The sequence below is a fragment of the Macrosteles quadrilineatus genome, unplaced genomic scaffold (genome assembly GCF_028750875.1).
Source record: "Macrosteles quadrilineatus isolate MER2022 unplaced genomic scaffold, UCM_ALF_1.0 Scaffold_2__2_contigs__length_208266976, whole genome shotgun sequence".
Taxonomy (NCBI): domain Eukaryota; kingdom Metazoa; phylum Arthropoda; class Insecta; order Hemiptera; family Cicadellidae; genus Macrosteles; species Macrosteles quadrilineatus.
In genome coordinates, this window is record NW_026542595.1 from 125,578,783 (window position 1) to 125,595,518 (window position 16,736).

Genomic DNA, 16,736 nt, shown 5'->3' on the forward strand with positions numbered 1-16,736 from the left:
CCTTCTACTTTCACGTAATTAGAAGAATTGTTACAGCCAACAGAACCGCATGTTGACATTTTTATGTCAGGTTTATTTACTACAATCGAATTCTATAGGTTCTACACTAACACAGTGCAGTCTCTACAACTCAAATTAAATGGTGTAGCCTAATACAGAAACTAATTTTAAATCGGTTTTAATCATTTTCTTGTAGTTTATTATTAATGTATATGATTTATTCATGTTGTAATTTATATGCAAAGCCCTTAACAAACACATCTTCATTTAAAAAGGTTGTCGTGTGATACATCAGAGTAATCTTTGGACTACTACAGGCATATGTAATGTGTTAGCATAGGTAAGGTAGCTTCGTGTACAAATTTACCAAAACAGAAAATTAACTAAAAGATTTCCAAATATGCATTTTAGTACAATTTGACCCACACATTCATTTTTTGACAAATAAATTGGACCAACATTGTACAACGGGTTGTTTGTTGCCTATCCACCAGTATGGTGTAAAACGTTCTCAAAGGCAATATCCAATGAATCTTATCTATCGATTTCGGTACATTGCAGTCAAGAATGTACTGTAAATCAGGCTGAGGTAGACTTGTCAAGGCTATTACGTAGAATTGTCAAGATTAAGAACAATTTAGGGCTTGTATGTTGAGCCATTTTCTATAGAGAGAGTGAAAAGCATAAATAAGAGAAGCAAATGGTAAGTAAAGAAAAAAGAGATGGCAATTGCTTATAACGATGGTTTAAATTCATGAGGTTTATTGATCAATAACATTTACTCATGTTTTTATTTTGTAATCTATAATATTTTTTTATAAAAAAATGTATTTGTAAATAAGGTTATTTGTTTATATCAATGCTCACTCCGCTCAATTGGCAGACAAGAGGCCACATACCAAGTATTTTAATGCATCGGGCGAATCTGAGATGTGCCTGATAATCTAGATTTGTTATTATATGTCAAGTCAAAAGTGTAACGAAATAGCACAGGAAATACATTAGGATTAGGTTGACAGTTAAAACGGATCAATGTAATTAACATGGAGGAAACCCCGACTTTAACTGCTTATACAGTATCTCCTGAACCACTAGGTATAGGAAGAAATGTCAAGAATAAAATACCCGCCTCACAGCGAACCTGCAGACTAAGTGGATTTCCAATTGCCTGATTCGTTTTTAAATTAATTCAATTTAAATAACATTAGGTTTAACGAGTACCTAGGTTTGCTGTTACAGGGAGGCTAATAAAGCGTGAATGTTAGTAGAATATTAATATCTTAGTATAAATAAATAAGTTTACCAAGTATGATCAAAATATATCCATAAACAAGCAAACTACAAGAGTTGATAATATCCTCCATAAGAATAACATGGGAATTTTGAATAACACTTTTTTGAATTTTCTCCGTAACCAATAAGGGTACAAAAATACGTTAATATACTAAATTATTTGTTTTTTTAAGTCCTTTAAAATGGTTTAGAGAAACATAGGAAAATTTTGTACTTTGGGGGCAAAGAATAAGAAAATCCCATCTTTACCCCATAAAACCCCCCATAAAACCCCCATAAACCCCCGCTCCCATGATCAGATCATGCTGGTTAGTGAACCCGTTCGAATGAATGTAAGTTTAAACGTTTATACCAAATTTCATCAAAATCGGTTCATTTTTGCTCGAGTTATACAAAGATCAAACAGTGACATCCGCCATTTTCCAAAATGGCGTCCAGAAAAGAGAGTCCCACTCATACAGAGTGAACACCGGTCAAAATATCATCTCTACTACTATACAATATCATCTAGCATAGTGTTCACCGGTTACCTTTCGGGGTGAGCCAACTTTGTTATTTTACATATTTTACTAAATTTGCCTCCCCACTAACCAGCCTAGCCTATTGTTGTACTCGGTAGCACCACTACAACTACACAATAACTCCATTGCCCTACATTCGTCTACAGTGCTATTCTCAGGCTAAGAGCTACCAACTCGTACTCACTGTTTTCAAACAGTTAATTACCTAAGTTTCTATCGGTAAATGACTTTTAGGTTTAGTGTTGGAAATTTGACTTTTGGTAAAACACGATCTAATCAAGATTCGAATTATAGGTTGATCACTTCTGGTAATAAACTCCTACAAGAATTAGGAATGTTCAAAATATTCAGGGTGTTCCTGAATTCTCTACCGACTATTTTTTAGATACTGTGTATAAAATAATATCTGTAGCAATTGAGTAAAAAACCTGCTCTTTTTGGACTGCAACACAACAATTAATCAGCTGTTATGATTGTTGGTTACTTAATGAGCACAAATATTGATAATGAGAGAATTGATAATTGATAATGAGCACAGTAACTACATAAAAATAGTTTTCTCCCTTGTTTATAAACAGATTTTCTTGAATTCGGTATCGTTAGAATTCTGAGAAAATTGTCTTAAAACGACGTCGCCACAGTAGCTTTGTTTACATATGTAGTTTTTATGGTATTTGAGTTTTAAAATTTCAAATGACCGCTATTTAGACCATAAAAGTACATAGTTCGAAAATTATATTTCTTTTTTATATTTTATACAACCAACAACTCGCAAGCCATCAAGATTGTAATTTTTATATGTCTTTGCGTTGTTATACTATACACAAAATTTTAATTTACCAGAAGAAGTAGATATAAAAAGAATAGTTTGGTGACAAAATAAAATGGCGGTTGTAAAAATAAAAATTTTTGACGAATTTTTAATTTTATTTTTATTTTTATTTTTTTTAATTTTTAACGTGATATATGTCTGTGATCCATATCTTTGAAAGCGTTTTAGGACACCCAACTTGGATTTATTTTAAAGATGAGTATATTTTAAACTGGACTGTTAATTTATTTATGTTTTATAAACTATCAAACAAAAAACCAATCATAAGAAATGTCCCTAGTTAAAATGTGAAATAATGAAAAAAATGAAGAGAACAGTTCATGGAACCTAAAGTTCACTTTTATAGAATAAAAAATAAAATTGAATAGTGAAGTAAATTATCGTAGTTTGTTCTGACTGTTAAGTATGTTGTTGCGCACAGAAAGATTTATTGCTCAAAAATTAGACATTCAACTCTTAAAGAACACAGAACAGTGTACAACATTCAAATCATGTACCACTTGGAAACTTACAATTTAATTAGTTTCAGAGATGGACGAGCGTGTTTCTAGCATGTACAACAAGTGGAGAGTAATTTTGTGGTGTCTCCGAGGGTCATTTATTAATGAGAGGCTAGACAGACATTGGCTAATCGCCAGTGATATAAATACTCAAACTGACACAACGGTCTACGACAGCACAGGCCGCGACCGGCTACAGACTGTTCATTGATAATGTTTGATAGAGTCAGAGACGGAAAAAGGTTAGATAAAAACAAATATTGATTAAAATCTATATTTAGGAAATACCAATTCTTTAGCTTGTGAGTTATTGGTTTTATTGTGATAGATTTTACGCAAAATGCGTGATTATCAGTCAGAAAACTAGGGTACAACGTTTATAACATACAGAAGTACCGTCATTTTTATACGAATGCATTTTCGATATCATTATTATGTAGGATTTGTCATTAATACCTATGTTGTATTATTCTTACTTATTATTGGTAATAAATTACTTATCACATAATCACATTCAAACATATTGTAAATCTGTTTGGATTCATGAGTGTTTATTTTAACAAGTTTTTTTGTCTTTGTGGTTAAAACACAATTTATCAAACCTAAACCTGCTTATCTTATTCATTTCTCATTAAATTATCTCTTCCGTCCTTTAAGAAGAACACCAACTCGTTCAAAATTTTCCTTAAGAAACTTAGTTCACATAAGTAAAGCGTAATTGCAATACACCACTCTTAAAATTAGGTAAAAAAACTAAGGGAGTTTTTTTACATAATGTTCAAAGATTGTGTAAACAAAACCCTGTATACCATGGTGCAAAGGCTACAATTGAATGATTTGTTACAGAAACGCCATAGCCAACGTTTTTTTCCGATTTTTACTTTTTAGTGATGTACAAAATTAAATACATCGCTACAGAAATCACACAACTGCGAAAATGGTTATGGGGTTTCTGCAATAAGCGATTCAATTGCAAAAGTTATGAATGAGTTGGGAATATAACTACAACTACTTGCAATGAAACACACACACACAACATTGACCCGAGTTTTCTCCAAATCGGGCCACAACCACTAAAACTATTCTTACCCCCCACTCTTACCACCCCTCCCATGTAATGCCCACAAAGACTCCCGATTGCCCTTCTAAGATTCAATTATCCCACCATTACCTCTTCCTGCGTAAAACCTCTTTATTTGCACCCCCAACCTCCCCCCTTCCCCCTTGCCCAATAGACATTGCTTGCCCGCCGTCTCTTACGGACTATTAGCATTGCTTCTAGTTTTTCAAGTCGTAAGTTATGGGTCATTTGTTCATTGTCAAGAGTCTTGCTGCTAGTGAAAAATAACTTTTCTTATATTATGTCCAGATAATGGTGCGAGAATAAGATCAGGAGGGTAAAATTTCACTAAATAAACTATGTAACGCAAAGTTGCAAAATTTAACACTAAGGCTTTTCAATAAACATATTGATACATAAATTATTATTCAGAATAAAGTAAAACGATCCAAAGGTAGTTTAATATATTAATGCTGTAGTTTAGATTTTGGGCTCGATTTTAAATCAAAAAGGTTGCTTAATACATGTTTTTGTTTCTTTTGTTTCAACTAATTGTAGAAGTCAACAAGTTCATAATTAAGAGGATAACTACACTGATTCTGAACTCGTAGACAAATATAACAAAATAAATTGGAAAGTTGATTAAAAATCAAAACATAAAAAAGGAACGTAAGTTCTAATAGGTATATGTATCTTCATGTATCGATAAATTAGGTTACTTTTACACAGAAATATAGATACAAATCTTCGTACATTCATTATGTGTCATCACACTTACTTGCCAATAACGTTATTATACGTTATAATTTTTCGTAAACAAATAGGAACCAACGATAACCATATTCAACAATCTTAATAAAATATAACTGATCGAAAAGAAATTAATTTAGCCTACCATTGAAGACGAATTAACCTAACAAATTAAAACGATTTAACCTGTTGATGCATATATCCGTTTCGATTCAGCCAATTAAATAACACTTTGGTGTTTAGAAATAAATAATTTAAAGTAGTAAATACTAAATTTCTTGCAAACAAATTTTAGAATTGTTAATTAGCCTATTAAGGTTTTTCCAACATATATGAACTAAAAAAGGTTCGTATACTTAATTTGTTTCAAAGTAATAAATAAACATAGGATAGGCCTATACCGAATCATCAACGAAAGTACAGTAGAGATACTAAATTACCACCCAAAACGGAAGGCTAGGTTATATTTTTCAACGAAACGTAACGATTGAAATACATAGAGCCTAGTTAGTAATTTTATGATATCAACTCGTACAACCCAATAACTAAAATATCGATAAAATCAAATTAAACTTAGAGTACCAGTATTTCAATTTTAGATACAGCTAAAATCCTATCAAAGCAAAATAAAAACTTAGGCTAATACATTTTACATTAAATCGAAATATTCATTAAACATTCACCGCTGTGCGCAGCGAAAGAGGATTAAAATCTACGGGTTCAATTAAAAATAGTGTCGCAATTATACGAGCAACTGAAGTGCAAAAATTATTTGTCCATTAACATTGATTGCGACATTTTGTTTGCCTGATGAGACCTATGAAGAGCAATCAAATGTTTTCTTGTTTCGTTGTATCGTAGTGGAAATTATTGTTTTCAATGTGTATAATTTTGTAACAGTATTGTGTGTTAATGATTTCGTGGTATGAAACAACGGATAAATATATTTTGGACATATTTATAACATTTATTATACTGTTCAAACATAAAATAACTATTTAAAGGGAAACTGGATAGTACAGTATCAGGTTTAGAAGTATTTAAATAGTAAAAACTGTGAGGATATTTTTATATTCGCTCCTTGAAGACACATAACAATTTAAAATTGTGTATATGATTGTAAATAAAAGATCAAGGTTTCGTACACTCGTGATAATCATTGAGCGACGATAAAAACAACGTATAACGTAAAAAAATCTTTTATAAAGATAGGTAATAAGGTGTTTGGAATTTTTAAAAAAAATACGTAAGGTATTTTGTTTTCACAATAAATTATGCATAAAGCGATGTAACCATTGTTTAAATATCAAAAAGAATCACTGTACATGTATAAGTATTAAATATTCGAGTAATAATTTAACGTCGAATTATGGTAAAATCAAATGTGTTTTCACTAAATGATACTACCCTATAAACAATTTTCTAATTTACGATAAACACTAAATACACAAACCCTACGCATAATATTCACACAAACACCACCACCGTTGAAAACCAAACAAACTATACGAAACACAAACACAAGAAAATAGGCCCGCCACCAAAACAAACAACGGAGAGTAGTCGGTAAACATTGTTACCTGTCCATGTTTACGTTGGGAACGCGGCAGAACGCTACGGACCGCGCGCGGGTGCAAGCGGGAACATACTGACAGAACGCTACAACGCTACTGAGAACTGTCAACAGCGCGCAACCGCGCAGGCGCGCACTCGCACGCGCAACTTGGCTAATCGTTATTAACTGAGAGAGCAGCCAAGCCAGTGTACAGGTTGGGGTCGAGGGCAACGGGTCAGCTGTAGAACGATTCGGGACTTAAAACAATTTATTCTCTATTAAATTCATTTCTATTAGCATTAAGTAGTAGTCGAAATTGAACTGTAGAAGAAATACTCTTTAAAACCTAATCGCAAAGATTTGAGTTTTTGTGTAATTGGTACCAACATTGAAGAAATTGCTGAACTATTTATTTCAAAACATTTTTCCCGTTCAGCAGTGTGACATTGAAAAATAATAAGTTTTCAAATTTATAAAATGCAAAATATTGTTTTTTTTCGTTGCTGAGACTAATCAATACTTCACAATGTTGCGTACCTTATAATTTTGGTGGTCAGGAAAAAAACACAAAGTTTAAAGGCAAATTATCAAGGTGACAATATGCTTTTGACACATAGGGCCTACATTAACGATGCTTTAATCAAATTTCAACTCAATTTATCCAGTGTTTTATGCTTGTTCAAAATACAACAGACAGTCTCAAATACTTTTACACAATAGGAAGGATTTACTTGTAATGTGTAAATGTGAAATGTTTATACTACAATTATGTTGCAAAACTAAAACTGTATTTAGAAGATTATATCATGTCACGTTTTTTTTTAGAAGAAATCAATTATAACATGAACACTAACAATTTTTTTTCTCGGATTGTGTAATGAGTTTAAAAAAGTAACTTAAACTAATTAAAAACCTTCCCGATTGAAAACTCTAATAGAACACCCGTTTAAAATCAAGCCAAAGACATTTTTAAATGTAAACAAATCTTACCTCGCTACCTTAACCCACTTCGAAAGAAAACAAACTTCTGCTGTAATGCATACCAAATTTCCAAAATTGAGGGAGAGCGTGGAAAACAAAGTGTAGTTTGATGCCCAGAATCAATCAAACTCGCCGAGCCAACTTTTCACTTCAAGTCATCTCAAATGTTGATCAAGTATTGATCAAGGCTTTATCCTACCTTCCACGTCAGATTATGTGATTTTACTCCAAGACTTGAAGAACTAACGTAGAAAGGGTTTTTACGGTGTTAGGTGCAATAATAACATTAAGGGTTTCAAAACAAACTAACATTTCAAATACGTTTTGTAAACCTACTAACTTTCTTAATAAATTTTATATAGGAGGAAGTAAGACGAAACTCATTAATATATGGTTCATGTTTATAAAATCAATCTGAAGGACATTGGTGAGTTTCAAGATGAGTATTAGTCTTAGTATTCATATGCAGAAAAAAACGATGGTTTAACCGAAGGCACTGAAAATAAGATAGAGACGCATTACTCTGTTATCAGCATAACGTAGGTATAAGTATATATTTACTGACAAATCCTTTCTCGATTTATTATGATAAATTTAATAAATTTATATTAAAAAGCAACTAAATTCAATTATGCTACTTACAAGTGTTCGAACTTGGGTGAATCTTCCATGTTAAATACCTGAAACAAAAACAAGAGGTTTAGAAATACTATATTATTACTGTGCACTATAAAATTAACATAGTTTCAATATGCAACTTTCAATAACGACAATGTAAACTAATAAGTATAAGGGGTAAAAACTAACTAAAATTGCAATTTCAAACGAAAACTATTTATTTCACTGTTAGGAAGACTAAGTGTATATTTTCCGTCTTGATAAAATTTACAAAGTCTACACTCGATTTTCAAACTTAAATAATTACAGGACATTTTCCTTAGTTCTCAAACTATTAAATTTAAAGCACAAATACAGTAAACTATGTTAGTTAAGCAATCCACGTTCTCATGTCTCTAGTAGGTCAGCACTAGTTGGATTAATTGTTGAGAGGGTAAATACAGTACATCCTAGTGCTGTATACCTTAGTGATCTTGTAGTCTAATGTACTAACATGCATTACAATTAGTACATCAAACAACAAATTTGAGCTTAAGCTTTAAATAAATTAATTTAATTTAAAGTACAATACACTGATGTTACTTTGGCAGACCACACCCCAATGTTTATGGCTTGTCGACGTAAACTAATTTTAGACGTATTGACATTGTAAACAGAGCCTGAATGCACTGGGACCTTGTATCAACTAGTGTTTAACATAATACTATGTGTGCAAGGATATTTACAAGTTCCTTGTATTCACACTTCAATACAAAATATATTTCGATTTTACCAGGCAACCTTATATCAAACTTAACGTAAAAGATAAGTCTTTAATGATTTGGAAAATATTCTCTCGTATAGGATATATACAAAAAACTTATAGCTTATTCTAAAACAACATTTTCAATTTTAGGAATTCCAAAAACTGTAACGTTTCGTTTCATTTTCGATCACTTCACAAATCTAGACGTCTTCTATAATATGTTTGTTGAGTGAAATACTTAGGCTTATTTTCTCATCTATAAGAGGAAAAGGAAAAGAGGTGGAATTTGCCTCAGAAAAACGCAGCGGCTCTGGAAAAGCTTTTAACTTGATCAAGGGAATCGCCTCTTTCTTGAGTAATGTGTATTAAATTTAGAAAATGCGCAAGCGAAAGGTTTCAAGTCAATGAATTGTGCAGCAAGTTGCGTTTTTGATGCATACTTGACTGAGTTCAAATATTCAACTAGGTGTATAAATTTTAAATAATCCCAATTTCGTTTATACAAAAACCCAGTAGAGTAATGATAATTTATACCTCGCTATAGTTCTCTATCCGAAATTTACTTTCGTAAAGTACGTAGGTAAAACTATGGACAGGGGTAAACCTTGTAATGTGTTTTAGTACAGTGATTTTTGTTAAAACATGTATTTCTAAAAAAAAAAAACATTTGGCATAATGTGTCGCCCTAATTTTAAGTTTGAAAAATCATAGTTGACTGAAGTTTATTAGTTTCTTTTACCAAACTACCACAGCTTCTTGTAGTGAAAGGCAAGCGAGATAAAAGTGGCAACACCGCAGTTAAGACCTACCCAAACAGCTGATGCACCAATACATAATGGAACGTCTCCACAATATTGATCTTTACATGTTTTTACTGTTATTACCACGGCAATAGGCCGGTGCGACGTTGCCATACCGACACCACGGCCTTGTATGATAGGAGGCTATGGTACTTCTCGTCTCTATTACATGCTAATTTACACAACAGTGTCACCCCCTATCATAGTAACAATTTTACAACAATTTTATTGGTTCTTTTTAAATCACTGACAATGGTGAAATTAGGTTAATCTTCAGCTCATTGTACAGTTAGCCATTCAAACTTTTAATTACTTCATGTTCCCTCTTTAACCTTCATACTCGCTGGGCGAATAACACATTTGTCTCATATTTATCATCAATGTGTGTTCAGTCCACGCTGTGTTGCACTCCTTATCCATTGTCTCTACCAGTATCAGAATGTCTGCCACAGAGGTTTCAATTAAGAATCTTACACCCTCACAACCCTAAGGTGGTGAGGGGGAGAGAGGAGGGTGGAAGTATTATTATTCCGCACACCCAGACAAAACACTCACAAACATGTTTTTAAATTAACGCCAGATTACGACCTCACCTAGAATCGGTCTTTACTTCGAGAAGTCTTAGGGATTTTGTAAGAATTGTATCATTAACTCTTGAAGAGTTTGTTAACTTTTTGCAAATTTAGTTTGCGTTTCCCAAAGTGCAGTAAAATTTGTAAAGAGGATGTTAGTACTGTAAACTAAAAATAAATAGCAAAAACTATGTATTTAATATATACAAATAATTTGCGCACTCACACAGACATATCACTTTGAATCTAACATTCTCGCTTCAGAGGATAAATAAATAATTTCAACCACTAACCTAAACACAAAAGGTTTAATATTAAATCTTGCTTCATACTTTTTGTATACTGACATTAAGAGAGATTTTAAAGAATCCCCTTTATTTCAGAAAGAAAATACTCATAATAAAACGCAGGTTAAACCGGTGATGAAAGAATAAAAACGAATAAACTAATAGTGGATGCAAATACGTGGGTAGGAGCTATATTGAGGTGACTGAAAAATGTCACAAATAGCAAAAACCCACTCCATAAAACCGCTTAAACGCGCCAAAGTAAGCAACTGGTTCAGAGACGAAGACGAATAAACATCAGAAGCACTAATGAAAATAAAAAGCTCTCGATTCGCAGACCAAAATCAACAAGGGCCGGGAGCCGTTTAAAGTGTCGTTAAAATGTAATTTACACTGAGAAATGTTTTATTTAAAGGCTTTAGATTTATTCACCCCAGTATCGGTGATCGGGCTCTGTGGTTTATATACGATGCATCAAGTCGGAGAAACTTCCCTCTAAATGAAGAGAAGACAAGTGCACGAAAGATAGATCGAGTGAGAAAATCTTTTTTTGGGAAACTTAATTTTCTACTTTCTTCTGTCACTAATGTAAGCAGTTCTTCAATTCCAATTCAAAATCCATGAAATATTATAATACTGAAATTGGATGCGTTGCTATTGGACTTGGGTGTGAGACTGGCAGGTTCGAACCTGGACATTCACGATTCTAGGATTTTGAGGGAAATTTGAAATTTAAGAAAATAGATTTTCCTCAAGAAGGCAAAAACGTATGAGTTTTTCAGTTTAGATACTAAAAAACATAATGTCGGAAAAAAACTTCATTTTATTTTCAAATCTTTGGTATTTTGTAAAATTTGTGTTTGGAGACACTATTATACTTATATTCGTGGCTCTATAGTTAAATTGACTATTTATAGTTATGCAAATCCTTAAGAGTGACTTGTCATACGTTTAGAATAAATTTCAAAATATTAACTGCGATTTTTTATTTACGGTGAAAAGGGGCGGAAGGATATAAAGGATTTGAATAACCAAAACATTAAAAATAATATGTTTATATTTTGTATATACACATGGAATAAAGAGTAGGCTACTCTGTGCTAAAAGTAAGAAACTTTGTAATTTAAAAGATCATTTAGGGCGAGATAACGGTTTACGACGTAAAAAACTTAAACTAAGCCCAAAATTCAATTTTTACAAGGACCAAACTCGTACAAAAGATCTTTATAATTGTTCACAACAATGACAATGTACTTTTTACTAAATTAAACAAGTCGCTCTGCGTTGCGGTTGAACAAACACAATCTCAAGAAACAACCGTAGCTGAATATTTAGCTTACAGAAGCAAAATATATTTAGTTTGCGCTGTTCGACTTGCTTCTTTGTTTATCCTTGAGGCAAAGCGAACATTTTTATGCAAATAATGTTGAGAATCTCGACCGCTTTCGCTCTCCTTTACGCTTTTATTTTGAATAAGGGATTTCACTGGTATCTTCTTCAAATTAACTTAATCAGCATGATGATTGTTCTTGAAGCAGTTAATGACGGCATGAATTTTGAGTATTGTGTTAACTGGTTTCCATCATTTCAGAAACATCTAGGATTTCTATTAAAGGATTACTTAACATTTTCATACGTGTATATTGATTTGTTTCGATAACTGTTTATATTCAGCTACAAATTAGGAAAATACGTTCCTTCGACCACGTTACAAATACTACTGATTATTGAATGATTGTTTATAATACAGCCCAGGTTATCTACTTGCTTCTTCTTCTTCTTACGTACAAACTAATAGAGTTAAGCTCGTTGATAATAATTATTGAACTCACGAACGTTAATAGCTTCATTATCTTCGTAGACGAAATAAATAATCGATACAACGTCGAGCATGTGCCCATCATAGTGTACCTTCCTAAACCACTTGTCCTCTACTACTTACTTAAATACTTCAATACTTCTTGAAGTGTTTATCATTGACCGATACTGTAGGATAGATTGCACCAATACTCTTACGTGTTGGCAATAGAACATATATTTACGTCAATACTCTAGACTAACAAAGTGTATGGCAATGAACACAAGTGTTTCACTTATTGTCACATAGTGACACGACGCTAATGGGACTATAGTCACGCTAAGAAAACACGACATCTTATGAAACCTTAGCTTTACTGCTTTGCCGTCACAAACCAAGTAATGTGTTTCTAACCTTGACAATTCTATACCCCTCCCTATAATTATGAGTTTTTTATCACTTAACTTGTCCTTACCTTGTAGAGTTAATGAATTTACCACCTGGAACTTTAATTCGAATGGAACCAGTTAGAAAAATTCAAACATTAGTAGGTTTTTTACATTACATATTTCCGGAGCTCTTCACCACCATTTGTGAAGACCCCTAGTTCGCAGTCAGCTAAATGTGATTTCGATTTAGGGGTTTCTGTTACAGTTTTTTTATCATAGTCAGTTATAAAACATCTTAACAATTTCAACATTTACACAACTACTGTCCCAAGAGCCCCGATAATAATGAAGTCACACATGTCCCCATAACTTGCATTACTACCTGCGGTCCAAATTCAAAGTTGTCCATACAATACATACAGTTTTTCAAATATACTTCAAATCTGTTGTAAAACATTTCGCTTTGGAAACTTCACAAACACTTTGGACTATACACTCATCACTAAGCATATAGTATCGGTTACCTAAAGCACAACATTGATATCTGATGCTCGACTGTAGCGTCCTCCGTTGTATGACGTAATTGTGATTAGTGATCATGAGGATTAATGTGTTTTTGCATAATTTGCCGCCAGAGTTTGGCGCCTAGATTGACAACCGTTGTACGTGAATATCGTCTGCTTTAATAAACTGCAGTAGTGTAATTAACATACAAATTACATCATTATAATTACATGGATCTAAAAAAAACTGCCTGCTGCCTCTTTTGAGTGTTGTCTTATTAATCCTAATAGGAGAGAGATGATTGTAGAAAGATGATGTTTTTTAGAATGAATCGCTTCTAATAGAGCACAAAATTAAGTGCTAAGTGTAACTAGAATTTAATACAAATATGTATATCTCTTCAACTTAACACAGCTTTACTTAGTTTTGTATTTTTAACAAAACAAATCATGCCCAATACTACGTCAAGTCCTGGAGATCGTAATATAGTATTTTGTTGCGTGCGTTTATACCACTTCAGAAAGGTTTACGTCACGCAGATCTTAATTTTATTAACTCCATTTTTCATTTTTAACATTTCTGAGACTTAATTGATAAGGCACTGGGTTAATCTCAATGAACTTCCGTAATTGAATAATTTACATATCGATTGCCACGGCCACGTTACCTATGATTGGCTATGATTGGTTGATCACAGTTCTACTATTTTAGCAACTACGTCATGTGAGCATAGAATAAAGAGTCATATGTGTCTCACAAGACGGTGTGCGGTACTCGGGTATTCGTTACTTAAAAACACTGTTCTGAAAGACATTACTAAAAAACACAGTTCCGAAAAAGAGCATGCTAACAGCACTGCCCCAAAAGAAACTGCTTCAAAAATGCTTTTCTGAGCAATACGTACAAAAGCTACTCGCGAATATTTCACGAAATAGGCGAAAAGCGTATTGTTTATTTTTGCATCCACACGGATACAGTTGTTAGGACTTCTTTACCTCAATCTATAATATTCTACAAGATAAGGGAATTACAGTTTTTATTACCATCCATGATAATAAGAAATTATTGTATTTAATTTATGTTGAGTTGTAGTTAACAAATTTGTACGTTGACAGGAGAAAACATCTCAGACATGTACATATTAGTTGTAGAAAGTGTGCCCCCCAAAATAAGAGGATGCTACAAAAGAACGCCTTGGAATGGAACCAAGCTAGTAAAAAAGAGATAACCCAGAAATACATGTACAATGATACTAACAGATGGGATGAAAATGGAACGTAAGACCAGGGAAGGTATCAAGAGAGAAATTCGACAATGGTGAGGTAGAGGCTCTATGAGGATGTTAGTAGTAATGCCAGTGACATCACAGGATACTGTAGGCTGGCTGGTAGCAGGACGTGGTTATTATCATTAGTACTAGTCACAGTGAACCCCAGATATTGCTTTGTCTGTAAATGAATATTTTCGAGGTGTAGAGTGTTAAATATTATTTTATACTCGTAGTACGGAGTCAAAAAAGTATGTTTCATTGAGAAAAGTATTCTGTTATAGCTTAAGGTCTAACGTATCAAGGCGTTATTGAAAATATAAAACATTATTGGATCGTTTTTCACATTACTTCGTGCTAGAACTAAGTTTTGCGGCATTTGCGGCACTTCGATAAAATCCATTGATTCGACGAGATTTGAACCCAGGACCTCAGGGAACAGAGTCCCGTGCTCTACCACTGACCCAGTTCCATCCTCATACGCCAAACCTTTGACAAAATTCAAATCCCAAACCTCCATGAGAAAGTACCGTGCTCTAACGACTTCAGCAATTAAGTAAATTTTAACATAACGGTTCATAGAATTAAATATTACACTTTTAACTCCCATTGATAGAAGTGATCTACTTTATACACTTCCCTTACTTCCCAACAAGGAACCACATATTCTCTCTGTCGTGTCAATCCCTGTGTCAATATAACACGCGTGTCAAGGGACGATCATCATCCTGTGTTACTCCTGCTTGGTCCTTCGGGATCATTTAGTGGGGAAACAATTTGGGCGGATAGCCTTTTTTTAGAATTGTGATGTATTAACAAAATCACAGAAGTGTTTTGAATATATTTTTGTATGATTGGAAATTCCAGAATGTTAGATAGTTTTATTTATTTATGTGAGAGACCGTTTATATAGTGACAAGAGCTCTGGAATCCCACTATAGAGGTTCGGGGTTCAATCTTGGTGTTCAATGACTTTTAGCCACGTGAAAATAATTGTTCGTACTCTTAAGCTGTCTACATATAAAAAGAAATAGGGAACTAAAACCCTCTAGCAGAAACTATAAATCCATGACAACAATAGTTGAGTAGTCAGTAGGTTGTGTAAATTAGTGAAGTTGGCAATCGTCTCCGGAGAGAGCGACTACACACAACTTGTCTACTAAGTTTAATTATCCTCCAATAAAAGAACACCCTTCTTCATTGTAACAACGCGTTTCAAGATAAATTTGGTAGACAAGTTCATCGATATTCCGACAAAAGTATTACATATTCAAAAAAAATTAACACCCAAATTTATGAATAACTGAAGGTTGAAAATTGATTTTCTGTTTGGCCTACAACATTAGATTTACTTATAGTCAAACAAATTTCGTAAAGTGTTTCATTAAGAATTTAAAAATAGAGAAACTTAAATGGTGTATTTGAAAATTACTAGTAAATCGACTATAGCCCTGGTTTGTCAATAAGCTAACACAATATCGTTTTATAAATACTGTACTACAAGTTTCATCTTTCACAACTAAATTGAAATCCACAGTTTTTACTGCGTTATGTAAGATCTGTGAACACATATACACCGTAATAGTAATAGTAATAGACGAAACATTTAATACCTTGCAAAACTGCTTGTTCACAATTTAAAAATGAAAACATGACTGAAGTTAACTTTGGGAGCTTACTGTATCTTAACATGAAAAGTATTTGCTTTGTAACGTTTACTTAAATAATGCTGCAATAGGAAGAAAATTGTAGTTTACGGCTAAAAGTGTTTTCAACCCACACTTTAAAAAATTGTGTTCTTGTCGAAAAGAGTCACTTTGCGCCCTGATGATGAAATAAATAACACTATTTATTGTACAACTCACTTAATCCGTAATCATATATAGCTAAGTTTATTCAGACCAAAAGAGCTACGACACATATTTGGTCAGGACCTCAAACAACGCAATAGGTAAATTTCAACATGAATTCCGAGAATCCAAATGTGAGCAAATGAGCAACTGTTTACTTAAACTTAATCAAAATGTCAGAGTTTCGGGTTATATGCCTGAGGTAAATTGAAATTAGAGATAATATTCGGAAAGCAAATGCGGGAATGTGACGAACACGGGGTTTATGTAAACTGTAACCTTACTGTGTACGTTTGTGCTTGGATGTTAGCACAGCTTAAACTGCTGTTTAACTCGTCCCCAACCAGGCTGCAAACTATGCATAAATTACAACCAAATTTTATTGGAGAAGTTTATTCAGTTATGGTATGTATG

At 33.1% G+C, this 16,736-nt stretch overlaps 1 protein-coding gene across 5 annotated transcripts in view; it reads right to left on the minus strand.

Moving 5' to 3' along the window:
* LOC128985466 (uncharacterized protein CG43867) overlaps positions 1 to 16,736 on the minus strand; it is a 424,696-nt gene that overhangs the window by 98,040 nt on the left and 309,920 nt on the right. Inside the window, exon 1 of one of the 5 annotated variants that reach the window (XM_054404963.1) lies at positions 6,537 to 6,611. The exons of 3 other annotated variants lie outside the window; for them this stretch is intronic. The gene's annotated coding sequence lies outside the window, so the exon portion shown is untranslated. Of the gene's footprint in view, positions 1 to 6,414; positions 6,612 to 16,736 lie in introns of those variants that run through there. One more of the 5 variants, XM_054404964.1, reaches the window with a different exon arrangement.